The sequence below is a fragment of the Embiotoca jacksoni genome, unplaced genomic scaffold (genome assembly GCF_022577435.1).
Source record: "Embiotoca jacksoni isolate LCO1_2020_lvr unplaced genomic scaffold, fEmbJac1.0.p SCAF_20, whole genome shotgun sequence".
Classification (NCBI taxonomy): Eukaryota; Metazoa; Chordata; class Actinopteri; family Embiotocidae; genus Embiotoca; species Embiotoca jacksoni.
In genome coordinates this window covers 5,440,098-5,461,744 of record NW_027185341.1, presented here as the reverse complement: position 1 = coordinate 5,461,744, position 21,647 = coordinate 5,440,098, and the positions used below count along the sequence as shown (strand labels likewise).

The 21,647-nt window shown below is 46.4% G+C and overlaps 1 long non-coding RNA gene across 1 annotated transcript in view; it reads right to left on the bottom strand.

Moving 5' to 3' along the window:
• Positions 1-21,360, bottom strand: part of LOC138202130 (uncharacterized) — a 64,304-nt gene extending 42,944 nt beyond the window's left edge. Inside the window, exons 1-2 of the long non-coding RNA XR_011178629.1 lie at positions 21,192-21,360; positions 3,712-3,781 (exon numbers count right to left, since the gene is read on the bottom strand). This is a non-coding gene — a long non-coding RNA (uncharacterized lncRNA). The remainder of the gene's footprint in view (positions 1-3,711; positions 3,782-21,191) is intronic.
• Between the last annotated feature and the right edge of the window lie 287 nt (positions 21,361-21,647).

Genomic DNA, 21,647 nt, shown 5'->3' with positions numbered 1-21,647 from the left:
GAGCGGCACCTGTCCCTTTAAGATCTATTTCTCACAGCTTGTGGGTTCTGAGCTGAGCCGGCTAGCATTAGCCAGGCTGCGCTTCGCTGTGCATGTATGGTAACGGGGGGGGGGGGGGGGGGGGGGGAGGAACCGCACCGCCCAGCCTGCCAGCCCACCACAGGGAATTTGTTTATGTTTCCTTGCTGCCAAGTTCCTGTCAGGAGGCGCCCCAAAGAGGAACTGCAGACTACTCGGTACTGTTAGCTACGCCCTCTTGCCTAGAATGACTGGGATTTTCTCCATACACTATCGGGTGGTGCTTTGTAGCAACACACTCAATTCCAGGGAGGTCTCTTCATCAATTTCAGCACTCACACACACCACACACACACACACACACACACACACACACACTCCATACTTGAAAACACTCCCTCTGTTGTTCCAGAGCACCAAAAAAAAATTCACAAAGCAAGTTGTAACAAAAAGCTTAATTTATGACCCCCAAACAGATTATCACCAATGTTCTCAAAACACAGTACATAAAACATTACAAAGGCATAGTTTCATTACAGCAACACTTTATGATTGGCACTTTGTTATGATGTGGATTATGGGTATCGTAAAAACGGAGCACCACCACATAAAAACACAGTAAACAGGACTGGTAAACTCGTGGGCATTAATTCAAGCTGTTTTGGGAAAACAGCTAAATCTAAATTACTCCGCTGCTAATGAGCTAAAGAGCAAAGTGTCCTGACCTCCAATAAGACACAAACATTCTCCCGAACCAGGACAAAAATATGATGCAATGCCGGCAGTGAATGAATAATTGGATGAATATATATCCTTCAATTTGTCATTTACGTGAAATATCTGCATAAGAGCAGCCTTTTTGTCAGGCATGGTCAGCAAATACGTCAATGTCTATGCTGAGGTCTGTGGACGCCAGCAGGTTTGTTTCTGTCCACTCACAGTTAATGTCTGGGACATTTGTCTTTATATCATGCGTGTGCAATGTCCATTAAAAGTGTGTGTGGCAGAAGATTGGGAGATGTGTGAGTGAGTGGAGGAAGGAAGGGTCATACAAGGCCACACAAAGGGGCGTGGGACCCAGGATGGTGAGACAGAGGAAGAGATAGAGACAAAAAAAAAAAAAAAAAAAAAAAGGGGGGGGGGGGGTGGGGAGGACAAAAGATGGAAGCACGGATGGAAAGCTGTTGGCTGGGGTATAAGAGGACTGGTTGGAAGCAAAAACAGGAAGTAATTTAAGTGAGCTTGGATGGCCCGACAGCGGCCACTCACTGTCACGTGCTGGCACGTTTCACCGCTGTTTGACTGTGCTGCCCAGATATTCCCCCTGTACGTACACAGTACGGTGAACCAGTGGCTGCACGGGGGAAAGGCACTGACTGGCTGCATTTGTTGGAATTAGATTAATGTTGTCTGGTCAAACTGCCCGGTTTTCGTCACCGCGGGTGAAGTACAGACTCGCATCAGAAAACGTGAACCGATTGAGCCCGCGGCACACTTCTGCTATTCTGCTGATTGTGAGGAAGTCGGTGCCACACAATGCCTTGCTATTCAAATGCCTTACCAAAAAAAAATCAGCTGCACTAAATGCCAACTGAGCTTAAAATAGTTTACTCAAGCGTTAAACTCTCCGGCTTTGCGGGATTTGTGTAAATCTGACGAATCAAATTTGTTTATCAGAATGTGAAAAAGCTGAAGAGTCTCTACAATCACAGCAAGCACTACAGTTGGACAATAAAAGAGGAACACAATTTGAGTTTCTAAGAAAAGGGCACATCCACATTTGTAGGCAGTTTTTCTCACACACGGGGGAATCTAAACAACAACAACAGAAAAGGTTACCAAAGCTGTTTATAGCAGGGTGGCAAGATGAAAAAAAAAAACGTGTCAGGAGTTGATTATTCAACCCTGTCCAGCTTTGACGGGGAATAAGAAACGCCACTAAACAGGAACAACTGCACATAAACAGCACATCTCAGCTTCCTTTACGTTTCCATGTGTGGAGAGGAGCAACACTGAAAAGAAAACACAGGAGTCCCATTCTAGACAGAGGGAGAGGCAGCGGGCTCGGCAGCCACCACCGACCTACCGCACAGAGTGTGAATCATTAAAGGCATGTGTTCCACATCAACTGCCGGGGCTGCTTCCCAACCCACTTATGAGACTGGATCCAAATTATCGTGGGGAGCGGGAAGGGGTTCAAATACGTGGAGATGAAAACCCAGAACCTGCTAACTCGGAGACAGAGAGTGAGAAAATGAGAGAGATAAACTGGAAAGTGACTGCATGTGCCAGCTCACAAAATAAAACAGCAATGAATTAATGAGGCAGCTAATGGAATAATTACACGATTTCCAAAAAGTGTGACGTTTCATCGTGAGCAAATGAAGTGAACAAGATGAAAAGAATGAACAACTTAAATGGAAAGCCAAACTGAATTGAAAACTGACCTACTTTAAACTCCTACATGTTTTTCTGGCAGCCTTTCCAAGTTTCTAACTGTACAAAAGCTAAGGCAATGCAGCGGGATAACTTTTTCCAAGAGAACAAATCAAAGGGTGGGAGAAGACAAAAGAAGAAGAGAGAGGAACTCGGAGTCGTATGCGTACAGGGCCAAAGTGCCAGCTTTAGTCTTGTCCATCAGGCCAGCCATACGCCAAACTGGGTGCCAAGAGGGGAGTATCTGCCAGACCACTTGTCATCCCCACTTACGACACACGGACGTCTTCTGCGGGTGTGAATATGTGTTTGTGCGCAAAACGCACTCCCTCTCTGGTGTGGGCATCCAATGAAGGGAATGATTTGTGGAGGGAGTGTACATTCTTCTGGGTATTGGCTGGCGTATCGGTACACGTAACATTCTGTTTGGTTTATGCTCGGAGGCTCGGATACTCGGGGCAGGTGTCCGTCTGGGGGGGGGGGGGGAGAGATCACCTTTCCCCCGGGGCCAGGAAGGGACGTTACGAGCGGGACAGGATGGGACAAGACAAGACATGAAGGGACAGGACAGCGAGGCAAAACACAAGTCTGTACATGCAGGAGGAGGCTAGATGGAACAGGACAGGACGAACTTAGCGGTCTGATTGGCGGAGAGGAATTGGTCAACATTTACAGCTCCTTCCTGCCAGCCATTATTGTGGCAAAAAATATGAAGTTAAATAAAGCGATGTCTTGTAGCCGATACAAGGTGGACAAATCAGACTCAAAACTAAATCTCTGTATTCTTCAAGTCAGTTCCTAATAATGTCTCTTTATGTTTGGCCTTTGTCACTTCAACATGACAGAGCAAACCTGCTTGCTGCCAGCTTCACCTCTGATGCAACAGACCCAGGATTAGACTTGATCCTAATACTAGCAGACTGCAGGGCACAAGACACAGTACCTCCTCCAAACAGCACAGAGTGTATCTCAGTGTACGAGGATGTGAAAATGATTGCACAGGTATGAAGAGTCAGCTGTGCGCAATCACTGACCTTAACAGAAGCCAGTGGGAAGCAGGAGATGACACCGGCACAAAACACAGACAACAGACTCAGCCATGACATCGAAGGCAACCACGACTCCAACATGGCGGCGGTTGCATGACGAGGAACAATGTACAAAGAGCGAGATGGTATTTGGTACCCACAGACGTAAGTGTCAAGTGTGAAAAGTCCAATTACCCAGAGTCGACAGAAGTGACAAATTCGGGCTTACCCCAAAAACGTCAATCTCCCTGTCCTTGGCCAAGGAAATCTCTCTTTGAATCGATTGCAGCTCCTAAGCTCTGAGGAGAGAGGAAGAAAGAGAGAGAAAGATATTTGAAACCAGGAGCTTTGTGGTCCTTATCCACGTGCTGCAGACTCAGTGACTCCCGAGCCTCTCTGGCACAGAACCGCCTCGCAACATGAAAACTCTTACCCTCTTTTTCCTTCTCATACTCCCTGTAATCTCCCCACCCATTTCCAATAGATCGGACTTTCTCACTTGCTACATTTGTGCCCCAGACATCATGTGAAAAGTGGAGTAAAACAGTGCTTTTGTGGTGTGTGAATTACCTAAGCCCCAGGCAGGCACAGTAGTGCTTATGGCCACAACTCAATTACAGCAATGTGAATCAGGTGGCGGCCTAGAAATCCCCTCAGCCTGATGCACAAATAGGGACACAGAGGCGCCTTCATTGCCAAGACGGAGACAAATCTAAAGTGGCGTTTCATCTCTTCGTCATAAAACAGCAACGCCGATGCTGTACAGATGAATGGCTGCTGCAGACGAGGCATCTTGCGACACTGGTTTGGAGCGATTGTGCGAATAATGCCATTTTGTTGATGCACGGTGCCAAATTATCAGAAGTGTTCTACAGGTCTAGTTGGAGATCTAAATTGAAAGAGTCACATGGTACTAGGGATTTCTGATAAATGGCACCTTTGTTGCCGTGGAAAGCTTGGAAAAAGTTTTGTGTGATTTTTTTTTTTTCTTTTAAACCAAAGACAACTGGATGCAAATTGCAGGATGGTGGTTAGCACATGTTAAAAGGGCACTTTGTTGGATTTCATGGATTCTCTACAGAAACGTCGAACTGCACATTCACGGTCAGTCACACTTGAATAGAAAATTGGTTTGTGTCAGAAGCACTCAAAAGGCAGCGAGCTTTTCCTGTCATTCTCTTTGAGGGGAAACCAGAGACCATCTCTTTTTTAGCATATCCTGGCTAACGGATCCCTCGAGCTCCAATAAAAAAAAAGTTGAGCTGTGGACCAGGACAGGGCTTTCCAAAAGCATGTTCAAGAGAAACCAATGACATTTAAAACCGGGGTCTGTTTGCGCTTATTTCACTTCACTTGTCACAATGAGAAACCCAGTTTATTGACTTTAGAAAGAAGAAAGTTGTGGCAGGACAGAGCTTTCCTGAAGATTATGGGAGCGATTGCTCTTTAGAAGGGTCAACGCCGAAAAAAGAAAAAAAAAGTGGCCTCGGTGTCATTTAACACGCATCAAATGAATTTCACACTGATTTGTCATCACAAGCTACTGAGGAAAGTGAAAGAGCCGAAATATAATCATAGCATTTTTACAAAAACACTGGATTTATGAATACTACGAATGGTTCCAGTTACACAACAACTGGCTGCAGTGACATTGTTCTCGCGCATTAGCTCACCGTCCTGCTACATGTGCATATTTAGCCTGCGTGTTAAAGACAGAGACTACACGGATGCAAAGTCGTCGCCAGTGTTTCCCATGCAGATCCTAAAATGATTTTCATTTTAAACCAATGCATTGCAAATACATCATGTAATATTTCTACTCTGTAGCCAATATCATTTTGCAGCCAAATATTATCTCAACATTATGAGGTGGGGGGTCTTTCACATGTACAACACAGTAATAAATATTTAATATGAATTTCTTTAATACTGCATAATCCAATGCAACACCTACAGCACAGCCAATGATAAATACAGAGATAGACTTGGCAAAGTCAAACTAATACTGTATGTAGCATTGTTTGAAAGCCAAATACCAACTATGTTTATGATTATTTTTTTTGGTAGTGAGATGATATCTATAACTCCAGGACACAACACTTAGATGTGAAAGATTCCCTCTGTTATCATTTCCATTCTCACAATAAGTCAGTGTCCGAATCCAAACGTCGGGACTTCACCGCTCTCGCAGACTTCAAGACTTTGTGAGTGTGTTCTCGGGATATTTATCTCTCCGACTCTGTGTCTGTACGCCCCAGGGTGTTGACTTCGTCAGACTTTACTTATTTAAATACCCCCAATTCATTGCAATACATACATGACATTGGCGTTTTTATCCGATTGGCAACTAAATAAAGCGTAAATAACTGGTCATAAATGTGTGAAACAATCACTCCATTTAAACCCTACTTGAATCATGTAGGCCAGAAATACATTTTCAACCACATCATAATGCAGAAATATGTAGAATTATTGACTGTGGACGGAATCAAAATGACTTCTATTGTTGTAGTCTTTAGGTCTGTTCATCGGCAGCTTATACAGCCACAGACTGGACCTGAACACATCACAGCATGCTCGACCGATGTCTGCAAAAGTCCACAAATCCGGAGGGTGGACATTTGAATTCAGCCTCATGGTTTGTGTCGAGGCCCTTAATGACTCGCCATGTCACTTCCTGTTTTATTACACATTCTCACTTCCTGTTTGTGACTCTGAATGGTGCTTTTACTGGTCTGCTAGAATTAGGAGCAGAGTAATTTCTAGAAGGAGGAGGTAAAGTGAAATGAGGACAGTTTATGCAGATGTGTGTACAAGTGCGTGCATGCAGTGTTCGCGAGCCTGGAGCCTACGCTGATGAGAGTGGACAATAGTAGCCTAAGGTAGTCACATCTTTGTCCTTGCTGATGGGTGAAAACAATTCACTGCAGACACTCACCTTTGACTGACACACACACACACACACACACACACACACACACACACACACACACACACACACACACACACACAAGAGAAGATGGGGCCTTCACTGCTATAGCCCTGCCAAACAAGTCCATCTGCTTTTCAAATGGAGCCCAATTTACCCCACATGGAAGGCCTCGATTGCTGAGAAACTCCACCAAGCATAGAGCCCTGCAACAATAATACAATTGGGTCACCCGTTCCTCAGTGTACCTAGCATCAGCACCTGGGATCGGGTTCTGGGTTGCTCAACCTCTAATGGTTCAAAAGGTTTGATGGGAAGCGGTCCCCACTCTCAAGTGAAATCACCCTGCACTGTGACCGCATCACCGATTCATAATCTGTCAGGACAGACACATACTGTAAAGATCTGATTACGGGTCCGACCAGCAGTCTCCAAAGTGTGTGTTTACTTGGAAATGGCAGCCCGGCGGCGGGAGTCATGAGCTCACATTTAAAACAGACACAACGTGTTGTTTTAACTCGCTCGCTCGCTCGTATGAAATTCCACCGGCTGCACACACGCACACAAGCATTCATAAAACATAAACTCCTCATCTCGAGGCTCTTGACTCCCAGCGGTGGAAATCCCCTTCAGTGGCACATAGATCACATAACCTCTCTTGACATAGGAGGACAGCACTCCCAATGGAGAGACGGAGATTCACACGCCGAGCGCTGGCCGAGGCTCCAGACTCGCCATTGTCCTTCAGAGTCATCCAAAGAAAACAATGAGGAGGGTCATGCAAGGCCCCCCTGTGGAATGGTAAATAACCAGAGAGAGTGAGACGCAGAGCCAGAGAGGAAGAGGCCGGGAGGGAGGAAGTGAGAGAGACTAATCCACTCTGACGGTGTTATATGGAACACCAAGCGCAAAATATGACCATGTGGGGACAGGTGAATTCCACTAATGTTCAATCACTCAGGAAGAATCTGACACTGGTTGAATGGAAAACTTGTCAGCTCCATGATGTAGAGAGCAGAAACACGTATGCAAAGACTGAATGTAAAATTATCTCACCTCTTGGTATGAGGGAATTATAGTTACTATAACACATGGGGAAAACACATTCATTCAAGTCAGAGTTTTATAACAATATTTTACGTGCTGCAGTAAAATAACAACAATTTACATCTCGCAGTGCGGGAAACAGTCGTTCTTTTTACGAGTGGAGTTGTTTAAACGAGTGCTGCTCAGGTCAGGGCCATGCCGAGGCAGAAAAAAAGGGGATAAAAAAAACAACCAAACAATATCAAAGGCTTAGATTGTGGTGATGTTAATCATTCATTAGCGCCGAGTGACCCTTATTATAAAACCATCTTTGTTGTCATTATTCATCTGGCATAAAAATGCTAGCCTGTTAATTCAGACTCAGGATGTCGACAATAGGCGGTCTACAAAGGGCTTGGGAGGCACAGTCCCCCTCCCGATTGGTCTTTCATATGCTAATGAGGGAACTGTTTTGGGTTTACGGGCCTGGTTGGAAATGATTTAGGGCGACACCGGTGCTCTGGGCCTTTATGTTTAGGCTGGCCACGGGGGCTCATATATCACCCTGATCATTAATCAATTAGCGTCGCCGAGCCACCTGTCGGACACATCGGCGCACAAAACATTCTTGCCCTTGGGCAGTTGCTAGACGATGATCATCAGTAGCACCGCTATTACCTTCCAACAGCCCCTCCCTCCGCCTCCCCCCCACCCCCCCCCACCCCTACCCTCCCCATTCATGGTAATACCCTGACGGATTACATAATCGCACGCAAACGCCGTCCGCAACGTCAAGGGCTCTCCTTCCAAGAGATCTGAGTGGAAGCGTCGCGGTGAGTTCTCTTATGGGTCTCCCCTCCTTCCAACTCAATCAAACTGAAAGTTTGTTAACACGCGTTTGCCCTCCGCTGTCACAAACAGAAAAGAGCGGGCAGAGAGGAATTGATGCTGACCTTGAAGGAGAATCAATACGCTGACGGCTATTCAAAAGTGCTGAATGCACACCGACGCCGCGCCCTCCATTGTTTTAAACGTAACTGCCTCCAGCGGAGTATTGATGGTTGCTTGGTATTGATGACGTGTCACAGTAGCCAAATACGTGCGAGATGGAAAGGTACAAACTATGCAGGGTTTTTGTGCCATTATTCTGGAAAAGTGATTTTGTTTCGACGAGATGAACTTACTGCTGACTTGCGGTAAGGCAAATACATGCGAGACTGTGAAAACAAACAGCGGCTTTCTGCCCAACTTCAATCACAAACACTCAAGATTTCAGTTCCTGTTTTGAAAAAGAGAGGTGAAAAGTTACTTCAGTTTTCAGGGTCTGGGTTGTTTCAAAACAGCATGAGGCTTCGTGATCTCCTGGAGCCACTTGAAACGTTCAGCAGTGAAAGCGATCGCGATTGAAACATTTTAACAAGATTTATGAATAATAAAAAGATTTAACAACTGCCCTTAATCCAACTGTTGTATTTTTTCCTGGAGATTTATATGTAAATTTGAACTCTTATGCAAAGGCCCTCACTGCCACTACACAATCTGTTTTCCACAGCCTTGCTTCTCTGACAATAGTCAACTCCCACCACCCTCCCAACCAACCCCACTAAAACCCTTCACATTTTTCACACTTTTTTTTTTTGTTTTTTTTGTTATTTGGAACTAATTCTTAAAAGCAGCTGAGGAGATAAGTGGCACTAAAATTAGAGCCTAATCCGCCAACCTTCAATGTGGGGACATGGAGAAAATAGATTTGTCAAGCCTTGATTTAGCTGTATTCTTTCATTATAAAAGTAGCACTCTTCACGCGGCTTAGCGGTACGAAATGGCTCAATCAGTCTCATGTGGAACATTTAAGTGGGAACGGGAGGGAAGAGGATGGAGTGAGCGCGTATCTGTGAACCCAGAAAACTCGGCGTCATGCTGGTGCCATTATTGGGTTGCGTTCATTGTTATTCCTACCTGTGCTGCACTCTTCAACTCTGAGGGCTACCCCTTGAAAATGACATTCACCATCCACTTCTCAAGGCTCCAAAAACAAGAGCCGTTTCACTGGGGGGGATTGTGTAAAGTGTGTAACACTGGGCAAGACACTAGAGAGAGGTTTTTTGTTTTTTTTTCCGTCTGTTAAATCCAACCAGCTCAGGCAAGGAGCCAGCTACCAACATTATCAGGTGGATTTTCAAAAGAACAAAAGCTCCTCTGCGATTCTTTAGTCTGCCAGTGGAGAAAAAAAAACAAAAAACTGAAACCCCATCCAGCACAGATACTCAGTGTGTGTGTGTGTGTGTGTGTGTGTGTGTGTGTGTGTGTGTGTGTGTGTGTGTGTGTGTGTGTGCGTGCGTGCATATAAGTCCCTTGTCCTTGATATTTCAACCAAATTCATTTCTTCCAGAAGATTATTTTCATGATAATCTCCCACTTTTTTCTATTTACTTATCTCTTCAGTAAGGTCCTAAAAACTGTCTGTGATCTTAAGGGTGTAAAGGTCAAAATTAAAGCTGAGAACGCAGGAAGGAGAGGGTATCTGTCCGGGCTCGCTGTATCTAATCATAAACGTATTTCAGAGGCCACAGGCCACATAAAAGATATTTTTGGAAAGATAAATCTGGAAGGCGAAAATATCTCACACTTGACTGCAAACAAGGAAAGTGCATAGTTGTGTTGCCCGGTATCTGTTGGTTGGACAAGCAGTGTTGGGGAGAAAAACTACTGCCGAAGCAGATAAAGGCGATCCACAGGGTACAGAGGCAGCGGGAAGGTGGAGGGTGATGGGTGACGGGGCAAAGGCTTGACCTCTCTGGGTCAATAGGTGATCAGGAACATTTATCATACCGACGCTAGCTGCTGAATGAGAAACCAGGCAGCTTCTCTCTGAAGAAATTCAGCCACATTTCGGTGTCCAACTCCAATGAAGGCCGGGCCAACTACTGGCAACCAGATGCCCCGTGTTTATGACAGAGACAAATACTGAAATCCCTAAGTGGAAAAACATGCCATGCTGGCACACAGTAGCGGCAGTGAAACATTACATCACTTTGACGATTTAATGAGCACAGCCTGGATCAGATCAGTTTAAATACCTGCCAATGCCAATATAAACGCTTGTATTTCACGCTTCATGAGAGAAGCTAAAAAACAAGCTCCATTTGATAGGACAACAACGGTTGGAGGACGAAAGGGTGGAGGGGGTGCGGGGTGGGGGGGGGGAGTTGTGGTTGCGGTTGAGGGGGAAGCGAGCAGCGCCGCGCAAGTCCTGATGGAAGCCATGCAAAGGTATCTGAACACAGGGAACACATGGAGACGCAGCTCAGCCACGCTTGATATTCACACGGAGGGAACGACAAAGACGCAATTGAGTGTGGGGACCAGATTTGGCGCAGCCTTATCAGAAACCCCCCACACACACACACACACACACACACCACATACCCCCACCCCATGTCCCCCACCCCCCGGGGGAATGTCCTACAGTGGCTCTCTGAGGGAACACGGCAGCTCGGGATTGTTGTGGCGCTCCGGACAAGTGGACGACAGTCCGAGTGGGCTTCTCAGGCAGGAGGCCAACCGACAATAAAAAAAAAAAACCACACGCTGTTGTGCAGGAGGACAATTAGGACGCACGCAACAAGGCATCCATCAAATTAAGATGGCAGTTAAGTTCTCAAATAAAACAAACACAGCCTTCTTGTCAGCCATTTCATAACTCGTGCATGGGCAGATGATCTACAATGGTTGTACTGGGAGAGAAATGCAAAAACAAAACACAAATTAGAGTTTGGTATTTCATTTTCATATCCCACAACCTCCAACGCACAGAGAAGACCGTTTTCAGCAGCGAACACAAACTTCACAGTCGCCTCGGACACTTTCTCTAAATCCATCAAAGGACTTTCCAAATGAAGGAGAAAGTTCTTTTCTGGCATTTGTACGGGAAGTGTCTTCATCTTACCATAGTTTTTGTAACTTTGTGAAATGTACAATCTGACAGTCAAGCCTCTTTCAGCAGCTTAAGATGTGCTGTTACATCATCATCATCCAACAGAGCAGAGGAAGATGTTAGCGGGCAGTGAAAAACCTGAAAGCAAAAACTGATGGCAGGACTCCACGAAGAGAATTGAAGTTTTATTACCTAAAAGTATAACGGAACAGAGGCTCCAGATCCGAGAAAAGATTCACAAAAACAAGGACGGGTAAGTAAAACACAGAGAAGCGTCCAAAGACAACGCAATAATGAAGAAAAAGGAACACTGATTATTGTCATCATGCTCATAAATCTTTAACAATTTCATCCTTCCTCCAACACGCTGCAAACCATGCGCATGTTTTCACTGACTGAGCACATGGCCTGCAAAAACACTACGAGCTGAAAAAAAAAAGATGTTATACAGCCGTCATCACCACTGTAACGCAGCTGTTGACCGATAAATAGAACGGCTTAAACAGACAAACACTGAGCTGAACACGACCATTTGCTTCAGCGCTGTTGAGGAGGGTTCAGTCAAATCTGAAGGAAGCAGCCTTTTCACATGTGCACAGGTGTGACAATGGGCAGAGCTCCAAACAGTCTGAAAGCAGTTGTTTTTTTTCTCTTCATTTTTCACATTCTTACTTCCACCGCCGTCCGTATTCACTGCCGAATCCCACCAGCCACTCCTGTGCAGTCGGTGACGGAGGGACGGTGAACGGCTCGAGACGAGAGACAGAACCGGAGCGGCCCACGAAGTCTGAACCCATTTTTGGTTTTTTGTTTTTTTTTCCCCCAGAGAGAACACTTTAAATTCTGATGGTAGGAATAATCGAAGTGTTACGACAAAGTGTTACTATAATACAAAAGAATACAGGCCCCACACACAACAACAACAACAAATACAAATATTTATCGGATACTTGGGTTCCCCCCCCCCCCGAGTACAACTGTGGACAAAAAAAAAAAAACAGGCAGTGGGTGAATTGGCACCACGTTGAGTAGACAGTAAGTAAGACAAGGAGTGGCTGATGTGTACGAATGAGAAGTTCGGCAGAAATCGCCGTGAAACGGAGAGGTGCAGTGAAGCCTCCTGGAACACCATCAACACATTTCACACACGCAGGACCTGGATACAACACGCTCGGGGCTTCCACCTTCATTTAGATGAAAATGAACCTCCTCAAGAGGAAACAAAGCCATTTTTAACCCCCCCTCCTCCTCCTCCCCCGCCTCCCCTCCGCTACGACCCGGCCTCCCATAATATGCCCAGTCAATGGACTGTGGGTCTATTCAACTGCGGGCAGCCCACAGCACCGCCATAAATAATGAAGGGCAGCTCACATGAAACCCTAATCACCATTGTGCTGTCACCCAACTGAGAAGATTGCTTGTTTAATTTACTGCACCGCATCTGTCTCAGTTCTGCCCAATTTAGTTTCGCAGTTTCAATGGGCAAGTGCTCCAGGTATTTATCAATATGCTTTTCACCCGACGCCATCGATCAATACGAGTCCACTGTTCCCCGTATGGAAAGTCCGTGCGTGTCTGTTCCTCTTTGGTGTAAATGGGTTTCGGGGTGATGGTGCGTACGTGCGCCGCGGAGAACAAACAAGAAAGCTGCAGCTTGTGCAACAACAAAGGCTGGCTGAGAAGAAGCCATCAACACTCAATAACCGGAGCTCATTATTGGCCATATACAACGTACTTCATTACATTACTATTCCATTAGCATGCCGACATTTGCATATTCCAGTCACCTCTTTACAGAGGCTGTTGATCATAAATGGCAGCCATATGCTGCCTGGTGCGCCACATTACAGAATTATTACTGCGACACAAAAAGCCAAGAAAAATGGAAACGACACGAAGCGAAGTACAAAACCAATCAAAGGATCCGCCGTCGTTGACAGCGACGGCGCGCGCGTCATTTGCAACCGCAGGTTATGACACAAAAAGATCCGCAGGCCGCGGCCCCGTTTGCGTGGCCGGGTGCGTTTCCGAGGCGCCTTCCTTACACGTGCCGTTTATTAATGTGTAAACTACCGGCGCATCAAAAAAAATTGTCTGCGGCGTTTATAGAAACAAGACGTGCAGAATGAATTGGCGCGCCGTAAACCCATGCAAAGCCGCGCGTCATCAGCCGAATCATTTCCGGCCGCGCTCTTTTCGTCCACTTTCTCCCGCTGCGCACCCAGAAGTCCGGGCCCGCCCGGCGGTCGCTTCAGCTCCACGTCGATTTAGGCGCGACGGCTCTTCACCGGGTCCGGCTGCTCTGCGGCGACAGCCCGCGGAGACGGAATACAAGCAGCGGCGGGCTCACGAGCCGCACGCCCTCGGCGGGGCGGCGAGCCAACGCGGCGGGGCGGTTGGAGAACATTTCTACACGCCGAGCCGCTCGCGAGCAGCCCGCTGTCCGGCGCCGGCGGCGGCGAGCGGCGGCGTCGTCTTTGTTTCAGGGGCCCGTTATCTCTCCCAACGCCGCGTTCTCGTCGCACTGATAAATGCGGCCGAGCGACATCCAGCTAATGTGCAGGTAGCTGCGGCCGCAGCAGCTGAGTAATACGCTGTCAACTGCCACATACGCCCACACAGGAGGCACAATGGAGAGGATTTGTTCCACTGAAATCAGTGTTAAGATGCTTTGGTGAGAGAAGTGGTTTGAAACTGGACGCGGCAAACTCGGGAGGGGGGGAGGAGGGGGGGGGGGGGGGGAGAATGACAACGGGAGCTGTCGAGTGTCTTAGTTAAGAAGATGAGAAGCGGGCCGGCCAATAAGCATCCGAGCAGGAAGTACGATTAAATGAGCTTCTCCAATGTGAGTATTTTCTGCTTTTCTTTTGTTATCGTTGTAAACGGAATATCTTTGGGTTTTTGACTACTTGTTAAGACAAAGTATGAAAACACAACCTTGGACTAGAGACGGCTCATGATTTTTTAATCTTCGAATAGACATAAAAAAAAAGAAAAAAAAAAAAAAGAAAATCGACTAGTTTATGGTACTATTGTCTCGCCTTAATCCCTTCTTTTTACCGCCAGTTGATAGTGTATTGCCAGAAGTTGGCAGTAATGCACCTTAGAGGCTGTTTGCAACAGAAGGAGAAAAAGAACATGTTGTTGCCCGGCTGCAGAGGCCTGTCAGGTAAAACCTGTGTGGCTCTGCGAGATTAAATGTCACAAACCTCAAAAGGTTCTGGGTAGAACTCAAATCCCCAAAAATAAACAAAAACGGTGTGCAGCGCAACCTCGGCAGGTAAAGCCGGTGTCCAAGTGTACCATAACTATGCACGGCGACTTGAGAGCATCGCCCCGAACGGACGTCACGCCGACAATCAAACGGCCAGACGAAGTTTAATTTTAGACGCGCAGAGCAAACATCTGCCCTCGTCACCAGTGTCAAAGTTTAATGCCATTAAATGAGCCCAAGTTTACAGCACGCGTGTATGTGTGGCGGCGGGGTCAACCAACGGTCGCATAGTTCCTGGCCAATACTGAATTGTGTTTTTGCTTGAAATTCTCATCTCTACCTGGGATTATTGTAAACTTGGGACAGACAAATTCATTCAAAATGAATCAGCAGAATAATCAAAATGAATAATAAAGTTGCAGTCATGATCTGGACCTCACCAGCGTGACGTGCATCTTATCAATCTGGCATCCGAGCAGCCTCTCTGAATATTGCGCTATCAAATCGATGTGAAAATGGACAGTTTCGTTACCCCGGACGGCCGCTCAAAAATCGCCGCGGTGTTGTCAGCGACTGCAGACGCCCACTTGAGACGGAGAAGCGGCGGTAAAATCAAGGAGCACTTGAGGACAGATTGGCCAGTCAGACGTCTGTGTAAGTGACACTGGCGATCTGGCTGTCTGACTCACAGCAGCAGAAGGTTAACTTGGCAGCTGAGCTGTAAAGCGCTTCTCTGAAGAGGAATATTAACAACATGTCCCTCAGTGCAGACTGAGAGAGAGAGAGAGAGAGAGAGCGAGCAACAGGAAAAGAAAGATGGAGAGAAAAGGAGAAATGGAGAAAAGGCGAGGAGCATAAGGGCTGGGTGGGTGTGCGAATCCAATTTCCAGTGACAGTGCGCTCAGGATCACTGTTTCAGTGAAAGAGCATATCATCTGTCAAAGTTAATGGCAGTGTCCAGGGGAAAATGAAGGAAAATAGAATGAAGACCATTCATTAAGAAGGTGGGGGATGGGTGGGGATAGGGGGTGGGGGTGGGGGGGCGTCGAAGCCATCTTTCTGCTCCACTGTCTCCCCGGGAAAATAAATATATACACAAGCTATTATTTGTGCAATTACAAGGTGGCAGTGCGTTGCGGCCGAGGGAAAATTAGTCCGAAGAGAAATCTGCGGACTGAGGCGCCCGGCTATCAGTGAGGATGAAGAGGTCGTCCTGGCTGCCGAGTAGGACGGCTGGCAGACCGGCCAACGGGCCCGGCCAGCCCGTCTCTCACTCAGAGCTGTGGATGTACTCAGTGGAAGCAATTGATACCATTGTTTTATGGAGAGGAGGGTGGAGGGGGTGGGGGTGGGGTGGGGTGGGGGGATTAAGAACCAACAATAGGGCTCTTTCACTGGAAATGTCAGCCTTCACGCTGGGGGACTGTCCGACTGGGCAAAGACACTTTTGTAAAACGCCAAGGTACAAAATGAGTGCGGAAAATAGTATGAAATTTGGTGACGGGGGGGAGGGGGGGGGGCGACGAAACGCCGCGACACGGGCCAGGACGTTCACGTGCCAATTGACAGACATGCAATCTCAAACATAGGACAACAGGCTGTGGGAAGCTCGACAACACGGATTAATGTGGAACCGTGTCAAACAGAAACGCGAGACTTTCAATCCATTATCATTTTGCGCGAGCTTGAAGATCCGGTTGCAAACAATAAAGCAGCACTACAACATGTCGACGATTTCAAGGTCTATCAAAACAGTCTGCAGCTTGAAACACATTCCAAATCAATAATCAGGATAATAGGTTATATGGGTCTTTAGCTCAGCCTCATTAGGAAAAAAAAAAAGAAAAAAAAAGGAGACAAACGTGGCCTGATTCTTCAGGCAAATTAACAAAGTGAGGGACCTAAAATATCACAAGCAATGATCCATTCTGGGACATTTTATTATGAGAATACACAGCAGAGACACACAAAGTTCTTCCTCTGAGTGCTGCTTTGATAACCCCACTGGCCTTGGACCTCTTTGAAAATCTCAAAGAGATGAATATGAGGTGAATATAAAAAAAGGAGTTAAAGTGAGGTACCCTGCCGCTTTAAGGCTGGGATGAAACCAAGTTATTCTACCACTCTGACCTAATTGCTCTCACGCTCTCCCAACACGAACACTGGGAGCTGCGCACTCTGACACGTAAAGATTATTTAATACCATCAAAGCCATAAAAAGAGGAATAAAAGGAGGCGGTGTGAAGGGGAGGGAGAGTTACCCCTCACGTGACTGGCAGGGCCAGGCAGGACAGTTTGCTGTGTAGGGGGAGCGCAACAGAAAGGGAATCAGTATGCAAAAGCAGGCCCGTCTAACTGCCGTCGGCCAACATGAGTGGAGCTCCCACATCCCAACATCACAGCGGCTGCACTCCCCCTTCAAAAAAAAAAGAAAAAAAAAAAGAAATCCCACTCGGCTTCAGCTACACTCTCCTGGTATCGGCTCCCACCCTTCTTCTTCTCTCCCGCTTTTCCCACACTCGCCCCGGTCCCTGAGGCACTGACTACGTCATTGGGCACCACAGCAAAACCGCTGTAATATCCCAATTTATTTCTACTTATTCTGACAGACTCTGGTGGGCCCGTTTCATTTGGGTCAAAGCTGGTTTTATGAGTGCAACGCTACACTTCACGGTTCCACTGGACTCCCATTTGCAGAAATGAGCGTTTCTCTGTCAGGATCGGAGATGGGTTTTTTTTGGGGGGTTTTTTTCCGCCGACGAGCTGAATTAATTTCTTCGCGGCAACATTCGTAGTAAACCAACACGTGGGGAGATGAAAACAAATTCTAACAAACCTCCTCCCGTCACCACCCGCCCCCCCACTCTGTTTTTTTTTTTCCCTGTTTACAGCGAGTGAAACCAATTCTGTCGTGCGGTTTTCACTTCAAGCGCTTCCTACCCCAAAAACAGAGCGACCAGCAGTCAGAATGTGACAAGAGCGTGGGCGGGGCTGGCTTCGAGGTGTTTACCCGTTAAGTCAGCGCTGGGTGACATCTCTAGGATGCCCTGCCGTTGCGGGGAGCGCGTCTCATCCGTCAGCGGCTGATGAGTTTGTACTGCACGGCCACGGCATCGTGAGTCAGACCGACTCGTCAGCAGCAGGGCGGCAGGCTGCCGTGGCGAGGCCAGACCAGACCAGACCACCTGACAACGCTGGGGGGGGTGGGGGGTGGGGGGGTTCAGAGAAAGCACGGTCCGGAGCCAAATTTAGACTGATACGTCTCCAAAAGATCTTATCTGCAAAGGTTTCCTGCTAAAAGAACAGCCTCTCTAAAATCAACTAAAGCCAGTGTGCCATTCAGATGACAACATCTGTAACGCCTGATAGCGATACGAGACGGGAAACACACACACAGCGATATATAAATAGTTTACTTAGAATTTCACCGTTAGACACGCAAAGTTGAATCTAGTTTTATAACATTACCCCAACGGAGGAGGAAAAGACTCTATAATTTGGAGAAATGCGTTGAATATATTAGAAAAGTTGGACAGCTAGAACATCTCAATATATTACAGCAGAGCTGAAATGATTAGTCGATTAATCGATTCGTTTTGAACATAAAATATATTGAATTTATGGTTTTGAGTCATTTTTTTTTTACAAAAAAAAAAAAAAATCAGATTTCAGCTTCTTCAAATTGGAATAGTTTCTGCTTCCTTTAATCCTCCATGATAATAAATGGAGTATTTTATGGTTATGGACTGATGTATAGGACAAGAGACATTTTGGGGATTTGGGAAACGCTCGTTGACATTTTTCTGACATTTTACAAACCAAACAACTGATTGATTAATTAAGAAAAGAATTGCCAAACCAATCCCTCCTATCAGCAGTCAATTTCAATTTTATTTATATAGCGCCAAATCCCAACACAGGTTATTTCATGGCACTTAACACATTAAAGTCCTTACAGCAAGACTAGCAGTCCTATCCTGCACATAAATGTTTTTTTTTCTAAAAATGAGTAATTGAACAACTTTTGATAACTCATCGCTTCTCAGCTGGTAAACGAATTTGTTCCACAGGCGACAAAAGCAAAACTGTCGTCAAATGAAACAAGTACAAGTCGAGGAGCTCGGAGCAACTGACTCACTCTGCAAAGGCAAAAAAAAAAAAAAAAAAGAAAAAAAAAAAATCCTTTCCAGTGTCTTTAACCCTTGACTTTACAATCTGCAGAGGAAGGAGAGGGACACGCAGAAGGGGGGTGGAGGGGGAAAGTGAGTGCGCCGCTGCCTCCTCTGTGATGATACATTTAGTAGCATGTGAAACCGAAGCATTAGAGGCCTTTAACTGGCACCGTTCACATGAGAAAAGAACCGACTTCCCGTTGGCGCTCGACAGACTAAAGTTCAACAATGTCACAGAAAAGCCTCCTGTCGCCATTCTTACAAACAACACCGGGCGGTTCGAGAAAAAAAAAAAAAAAAAACACTACTTCCAAGGTCTTGACACTGAAAATAAACCGGTGTACGAAACAACTCTGAAATCTATTTGATCTCTCCGAGAAGGTGGCATGAAACAAACCACATGACTGCTGTCAACAATAATGAGAGGACATCATTCCTCCAAACCTCTCTCACCATGTTAGATCCAAAGTGTTAACATACGAGACGTGCTTATGAGCGCCAGCGTCATACCTTTCAGATAACCTCACAGCTCGTCGGGAACTGTAATTTTAGAACACAGCGGTGGGCACGGCACGGGTTCAGGTATCGCAAGACTTCTAGACAGCAGATTTAAAACATTTATACCGAAGGCTATTATTAAGATTATTATCATACGTGACAGTTTAGTGGGCAAGAAGAAAAAAAAAAGAAAAAAAAACAATCTTACGTTTAGCCCGAGCCTTCCCAATTATGGTGAGGGCACAACATTGAGCTGTGAATCACACCAAGGGAAGAGGTGACAGGGTGGGAAAACCCTCAGACACACCAGATTTCCCACTCTTCCTCTAATGCATCTTGTTTTGAATGTCACAGGTTGTCACAGGAAAGGTCGGTGTCTTTTTTTTCTTTCCAGAAAAAAAACCCCCCAAAAAAACAAGTTTGCACTGCCATAGTCTTCTGCCATCTTACAATTATCGGCGTGTATATAGTCTGGGTCACATTTTAGATGTCAATGATCTCCACCAAATGGTGTTATTCCACTAACTGAAAACAGATTTGTGGATCAGAACTTTTTTTTTGTTTGTTTCTTCTTTCCTCTCCCAGCGAACATCTGACTTTTTTTTTCTTTTTTTTTTCCCCAAGTGAAGGAGGTGAATACTTCAACCAACATTATCAACATGTCCTACTCTACCAAGTGAAATAAGTGCACACGCTGAAGGGATTTACTCGCACAAACGGAAAACTACCTAGAAAGTGCTTGTTACAGCCTTAATGGAGGGCAATGAACGCTGTAATCTGTGGTTTTTACAAAACAACATTTTACAAGATAACACTTCAGGTTTAGTGTTGCTGCAGGGTATACAACTCTAATGTTGTGACATTTAATTTGAGGGGATGCAGACGCCTCAAATCGTCACATTATCTTGAGGGGGGGGGGGGGGGGGGGGGGGGAGATAATCTGGGGTGTTAACAAATTGGGGGGTGGATGGGGGTGGGAGATATCTGTCAGCGTGCCCTGGCGCTTTAAGGCTGCAATTTTTTTTTTTTTTCGTGACAGAAGAATGCATGTTTGTGTCGGTTCATCAAGTTTCCAGCTCGAAGAATGCAAGCGGTGGTTGCCCCCCTCTCTCTCTCTCTCTCTCTCTCTCTCTCTCTGCGTGCTCAACCCATTTCCAGCGACACCGGAGTGGAAATGGGGCTGCGGATGCGATCGGTATCGATAAATGCAAACCCGAGCAAAGTTTTACCTCAAGTACCGATATTTGCAAACGCACCATGTGAAAAGCATTTCTAGATATTCCCGACATTGCAAAAAAAAAAAAAAAAAAAAAAAAAAAAAAAAAAACCACCAGCGCTTTCTCGGAGTGGGTACACAGGCGCGGGCACGCATCATTTACATGATTTTTTTTTTTTTAACTCCTCGTGTCGCCACTTTCCTGAAGGTGAGCGTAGGTGTCTGTCCCCCCCGCCCCACCCCTCCGGCTGAAAGGACTCGAGGAGACTGTAACTCTGCACGTCCCGGTGTCTTCACCACCTCCGGAGCAGCGGAGAAGCGTTAGCTTCAATGCTAGATGACCTTACAGACGTCGCGTGCGCTCAAACACAACGTCGCTCGAGCAAAAAAAAAAAACACACAACTGGAGTTAGTAATTTAGTTACTTTTCCACCAGTGCGACCGGATGTTTTTAAACAGTCACAAATGAGGCAACTTGACAAGCGGTTTCAATACTGCGGGTACTCGGTACGTTCCTGACAATGAAAAAAAAAAAAAAGCATAAATTAAACTTGTCCCACCCGCGTACAATTACAACCGCGGCCACGCGTGACGCACTCCAAATCCACCAGGTGAAAGGGCTCCGGTTTAATAACGACGGCAGCCCTGCAGGAGATGACACCTGGACGCCTGCTGTCAAATGTTGACAAGCTGTCAATGACAAGTGTGCGTTAGTACCTGGGACCTGTTGACTCCTCCTCCCTCCTCCTCCTGCTGCTCCTGCTGCTGCTGCTGCTGCTGCCCTCGGACTGCTGCTGGAAGTTCAGCCGCGCAGCTGTACGTCTCCGCGGCGGTAAGTCTTTTCAAAGTTTTTTCTGCCGACTCGCAAATCTCCAAACGGCGGCGGCTCTCGCGAACGCTGAGTGAAAGACACCACCACCACTACTACTACCACCCCTCCCTCCCTCCCCCCCCCCCTCTCCGGGCAAACCGTAGGTAAGAGGCGGCGAGTCGCTTTCAAGGGAGCAGGCAAGTTTGGCACGGCTTTACGCAGAGGCGACCATTGCGATCACGTTCTCTGGCTGTGAAACCCAACACCAGTTCTGGCCCCGCCCCTTTCCTTATATGGCTGAACAGTCCTCAAAAGTGGACGTCTTGCTTTTTTTTTTTTTTTTTTTTTTTTTTCCCCCCCCC